General features: G+C 34.3%; 1 long non-coding RNA gene across 1 annotated transcript; it reads right to left on the bottom strand.

Moving 5' to 3' along the window:
* Window positions 1-1,260: 1,260 nt before the first annotated feature.
* LOC133818273 (uncharacterized) lies at window positions 1,261-5,777 on the bottom strand. Its single transcript, XR_009885856.1, has 3 exons — window positions 4,955-5,777; window positions 3,951-4,014; window positions 1,261-2,790 (listed from the first exon to the last, which is right to left on the bottom strand). It is a non-coding gene; the product is annotated as an uncharacterized LOC133818273 (long non-coding RNA).
* Window positions 5,778-6,485: the final 708 nt, after the last annotated feature.

The raw sequence follows: 6,485 nt of genomic DNA, 5'->3' as shown, positions 1-6,485 counted from the left end.
ATTCATTTGGTACCCTATATTTTTGCAAAGTATCATTTTGGTACCTCTGTTTTCAATAATGCTCATATAGTACCCTGTATTTTAAAATTATACATATTTGATACCCTAGACTCAGATTTAATAGATAAAATTTTGTCAATATGATCAAACTGTCATCAGTTATATGTAATTAAGTAATTAAATTTAAATTTGGAACTTACATAATTGACAGCAGTTTAATTAAATTGATAAAATTTTACTAATTAAATTTGAGTTTAGGGTACCAAATACTACGATTTTAAAATACAGGATACCATATGAGCATTATTGAAAACAGAGAGTACCAAAATGATACTTTGCAAAAACACAGGGTACCAAATAGTTACCTACCCTTATTTTAATATTAATAAATATATTTGAACATTCCAATAAACTTAAAATAAAACATATTCGCAAACTATATTGACTTAATGTACATATATATACACATTTATACAGAAATAAAAGTTAAGTACCACATAAACATCTAAAGTGTTCATACAACTAAACATGTGAAGTTCATCTAAGTAATTATTTGAAATATTGAAATTTCTTATGTATTAAATATTTTTTTAATAAAATTAGCAGAAATTTTCCTATAAATAGGACTACCCAAACCTGTAGTTCAAAGTAATCTTATATAATCAAGAGGCATGATAATGGTACTTCAAACTAGGGACTTATGGTTATCAACGCAACACACAAATCCTCGATATCCTATTCAAAACCTACCGGCAAACCTAAAAAGTTTAAATTACAACTCTATGAATAAATACTACATATTTTAAAACATGTTCAATTAATAAATCCTAAAAAATTGAGCAAAGTTTCCTCTGTTTCTATAACATATAGCAATTTCATAAGTATCTATTAATTCAATACAAAGAAAAACAACAATCAACATGCGTAATCCTATTCTTATACCATCGCAACATACAAATTTTCCAGAACCTACTGCACTAGTTTTCAAACTTAATTTCCACTAAATTCAATATAAATTAACTATAATTCTATAAATATGTGTAATAGTAATAAATAATACCAAAATATTTACTCACCTTCAATTTAATCTTCAAGATAGTAACAGCCAATTCAAAACCAAAATAATGCCAAAATAATAATCATCCTAAAAAGTTTAAACAAAAATAAAGTATTAAATTATTGAGTTTATATATAACTAGTGCCAAACATATTTAATATTTAATACAAACTAAACATTAAACATATTTATACAAACGCATTTTTCTATAAATAAAATTCATCACATACCCACTAAAACACAATCAATCTCAAGCTTTTGAAAACCAAATCATTATTACTTCCGTCCATTACTCAAGCTAAGCAACCCATGGCATCCTCATCATCTCAGCTGAACTTAGATCTAACTTTAGCTTTACCTGAGCCAAATCTACCCACTATCGAACCTTCACCAAAAATTTCTGCACCCCTACCACAGCTAATGGTGTATCCTACGGTACACATCCCAGAACGAAATACTCAATTTCCCAGAGTTTGGCTTCCCAAATTTTATTCTGATACTGGCCTTGTCACGGTGGAGGATTCAGCTATGCTCGATAAAAAGGTGGCCATTAGTATAGGTCAAAGCATACTCACCCCTAAAGACCAAACAATTTTATCCCATAGGTCGGACCTACAAGCTGTAAAAGATTCCTTAGTTCTTACCACTCAGGCGGCAGCATCGGTCTCAAACCTAGGCCAACGGGTTCTTGCAAGAGAACAAGAGGTTGACCACTTGAAAAGGTATATAGAAACACAAAAACAAGAGATGATAGCCATTAGAAATGCCAACAAGGCATTGACTCGAGAGAAGGAGAAGTTGGTTAAGGAGAATGAGACTTTAACTACACTTCTTGCTAATTACTCAGTCGATATGAAGGAAAAATTTCGGACACTGCAAACTACTGGGGAGACCCTTAGAGTTGAACAACAAAAGTTGATCGACGAGGTAGAACGTGTCCAAAACCCCAATCCTTAATGTATTATGTATTTTTTTTTTTCTATATATTACTACTGTTTCACTAAAGTCTCTTATTGTGTGTGCTCTCAGTGACAACCTAAAATTCTGCTCTCCAAAACACTAACCTGACATATTAACCCTTAACACACTAACTGAACTGATAGGTCACTTTCAAAGCTTGAGAATATCAAATAACAATCCAAACATCGACATCGATAGATCATCAATTATTTATCACATCAATAATCAAGGCATGCATTCAGATAAATAACAAACTTCAGTTTCTCTAGCATGCATGAGAATAATCATTTAATCCAAACTCATACTTATCTCATGGAGACTCAAACACACAATGAGTTTCTAATGCAATTATACAACATCATTAACATGAATTAACTAAAATATGAATAGATTATACTGACCATTAATGTGTGGCTTGTCTTGTGGCGGAACTCAGTAGCATTTCGGATCCCAAAATTTAATAACATAACGAGTATACGACATCTACAAACTCAAAGCTCTGATACCATTTGAAACGTCCCTAAGGTAGGGTACGTCTGCCACATACTCGTAATTCTAGGGTTTACGAGTATGTAAGGCACTTGACCAAAAGAATTAAATAAAATGATACGAAGAAATACAGAAAAATTTAAAACTTTTATATAAACTTATTAGAAGAAATTATTACACGTATGAATACTTTAAATTTAAGGCAGCCATATGAAAACTCTAAACCATTATTGCATTGCTACTGAGTCCGTGCTCCACAAGTTGCTCAACAGCTAAAGCCACACCTGGAAAAATGTTGGAAAATAACATAATGAGCTAACGCTCAGTAAGCAAATCTCATGCATACACATACACATGAATGTCGTGAGTTTGTAGTGCACACATACTAATATGCTGACTTATATACTTATGCATTTCATTTATTGCTCATGCACTTTCAAACTTTACTTTTATGCTCTTTCTTTTAGTTTCACGTTTTTATGGGCCCGATTTCACTTGTGCACACTGTTTGATTCGGCAAATGCCTGCAGGGCTTATAACAGATATCATATAGAATCCCATGGGTTCTCCTCCGGCTAGCCATCATCTCAGCTAGGCTCATCATAACACTCATTTCATCGTTGCCATAGCTGCCATACTTATTACACATATGGAGGAGAAAGACGGGAACATGGCAAACATATCTGAATGGTCAACTCTGACCTAGCCCACACTAGTGGACGGCCACTATAAGCCTTAATAGACCTCCGTCTTCTTTACTGAACTTACTTGATTGCTTCATCGAAACAGTGGCACCCTTTTTAACATCTCATTATCACTTTGCTTAAGCCTTGTGTCATTAAAATGTTTAACTTTACATAAAACTTTTCAAGACATTTCATAACTTTTCTCATATTCATATGCATGGTCTTATATCACATAATAATGTATCACATAACTGTACATGCCATGCATACATGCTGATGCTGAAATGCCAATGTTCATGTTCATGATTCATGTTGATGGTATTCAATCAAGGCATTGTATCACATCTCATATAACTCAAAACATCTTTAGTCATAATACATGAAGCTTTGGGTTGGTGGCGTTGTTATACCTTAACGTAGAGCTATGGCTCAGGTCTAAGGTTTCCAGCCTAAAAACTTAAACGCTTCATATATCATAACATATAACAAATCATGAACATAGAGTAATCCACATATCCATCAACATAAGAACACATACTTGCACATAATTCATATCATTCTTAACCAAGTAAGACATCTTTCACATATCACAGAATTCATCAATTACATATCACACAACACCCTTATGGTGTTCATATAACCATTCTTCACATACTTATCATATGCATCATCATCATACCATACTTAACTCATCAGATGTACACATTCAATGTAATCATGCATCTTACACTTAAGCACAAAAGGTGAGATTCACTTACCTTAGGTCCTTAGCTTATTTTAATATTGCTCAGCAAGAGTCAATCAATCAAATCCATACAAATCCTATTCAAGACACATCATTTATTAAATTCTATCAAAATCGTAAATATACACTATTGATAGTGTATATCAATAATACCAGAAACTATATAAATGATAATAATAATTATTATCAACGTAATGCAAATAACTCTTCATATAAAACCATGCTTTAAACCTTGCTCATAAGATAATGTACTCTTATGATAATAATAATAATAATCCCAACAAAAATAATAATTATCGTCTATAATTAAACTTATTTCGATATTAATAACAAAATACTTCAATAGCAATACGTATATGAATGTATATATTCAAATAGTCATTTTATAAAAGAAATCATATTTTTAACATAAAGTTGTAATAATCAATATAATGATAATAATATAAATATAAATATTTATATTATTATTAATTAGTCATAATATCAATTCCAGTGATATAATAAATATACTTTCTCCAAAATTTACTGGTCTTACAAATATCAATAACTGTAAGAAACTAATATTTGATATTATTTTAATATTCAAATATTAATAAAATATTAATATACAATAATAATGGTTAGATAATAGGTTTACTATAAATCATACTTTTCATATATATATATATATATATGAATCTGTATTCTTGATTTACTTAACAAAATAATAACAATAATAATTAAAATTACTTAATCATAATAATTTCCATATTAATATAAAATCAATTAAATATGTATTTTTATACTTTATTTAATATCTAATATTTTCTAGAAAATTGGACAGCACAACGGCTATAAAGTGGACAATTCCAAAATCAAAACCTGTATCAAAAATATATATAATCCCAGACAGCCAGTAAATTACAGAAAATATTCCATATATCAATAATATATAATTATATACCATAAATACACATAATAACAATTACTCTAATCAATCACAATTAAATCACAATATATAGGTTAAAGAAATTATACCAAAATGATCGGGTTCCACAATAAGTCAAACGATGATTTTCTGAGACTCAAAACGTACTTCGGAACCTCGAACACTAAGTTTCGACCGTCGGTCTACGGTGGATCGCGGTGGCTCGTGGTGGGCCCACCACCCAACTATGGTAGATGTAGGAACAAGTTATTGGGTTTTGAAGCCCACAACACGAGGAGCACGATGGTGGTGACGGATCGGCAAACGGATGCCCGAGGTGGCCGAATCGCAACTTTGAAGTCGCGGGGTGGCCGAACTTAAATCGAGTGGTTGAGGCGTTTAATCGGCGAGTGAGCTCTAGATTCCCGCGTGGGTCGATAGTTCGGAGGCCTCTGAATCCAACGGTCCGGCGCGTGGCTAAAAATGGTGGCCGGAAAGTACTCCTGCGTCGTCGGCAACAGTAATACGTAGAGGAGAGAGAGAGAGAGAGAGAGAGAGAGGTTTTCTGAGGAGAGAGAGAGAGTTTCTGAGGAGAGAGAGAGAGAGAGAGGGGCTAGGGTAAAAAGAAAGGCTGAAGCCTTTTCTTTTCTTTTTTTTTTTATTTTTATTTTTATTTTTATTTTTATTTTTATTTTATTTTTTTTAAAAAATTACACTTGGACCCAAAATACTAAAATTCTTTTCAAATAAGTCCTTTAGCAAAACTTTCTTAATTTTATAAAAATCCCCAATTAAAATTATATGACATTTGGGTCCAATACTTGACTACTCAAGTTTCTCTCTCTTTAATCTCATTAAAAACATAAAATCATATTTTAAACACTATTTTTCCATTACTATTTCTTAAATTTGTAAACTTGTACATTTTATGTATTAAAACTCTGATTTATAATAAAAATGTTGGATATTACAGTTACCTCCTCTTACAACTGACGCTAACGTCGGAAAGAGGCATAGTGGGACTCATAGGTCCCGCCGGGATAACCGGTCCAGGCCCAGCCTGTCAGTCAGAACCTCAACTCCGAGTTCTACTCCCACGTCACACCACCACCGGGAAACTGTGTTTGAGGAGTTTCCTAGGGCCGATCAGCAATTTAGCCGATCGGTCTAAACCACAACTCCTAGCTCGATTCCACCCTCGAACGCACCCAGAAGGGCCCGAGGCAGCTCGCGAAGGAGATCCGGGGAGGGCTCGCGAAGACAGCCTGCTCCGGCTAGCCGTCCTACACCACGGTAAGACCGCCGAACGCAGGATGCGGGGAATGGTAGAGTGGAGCGGGCGCGACCTAGCTTGATTCGCCCAGACGGGACCAGGATCGCGTCACCAGTTAGGCATCCCCCGTCGCCAATAAGATACCCATCTCCTCCCCGTCCATTTCGGGACATTCCGCCTCATGGGAGCAGCAGGAGAAATCCTCCTTTCGCCGATCCTTCCCGTCGCAACCGAGCGCACAGGGAAGTCCCGGATCCTCACCCTCAGCAGCGGGCTCCAAGCTTTTCCAACGGAAGTTACTGGACTGGGAGCAACAGAAGTGGCAGGTCCGGTGGAGACCTGCATAATCGCCTGAGTTCGGCGCAAAG

Source organism: Humulus lupulus, chromosome 2 (genome assembly GCF_963169125.1).
Source record: "Humulus lupulus chromosome 2, drHumLupu1.1, whole genome shotgun sequence".
Taxonomy (NCBI): Eukaryota; Viridiplantae; Streptophyta; class Magnoliopsida; order Rosales; family Cannabaceae; genus Humulus; species Humulus lupulus.
Note: the sequence above shows the minus strand (reverse complement) of the source record. Positions and strands in the feature narration are given on the sequence as shown.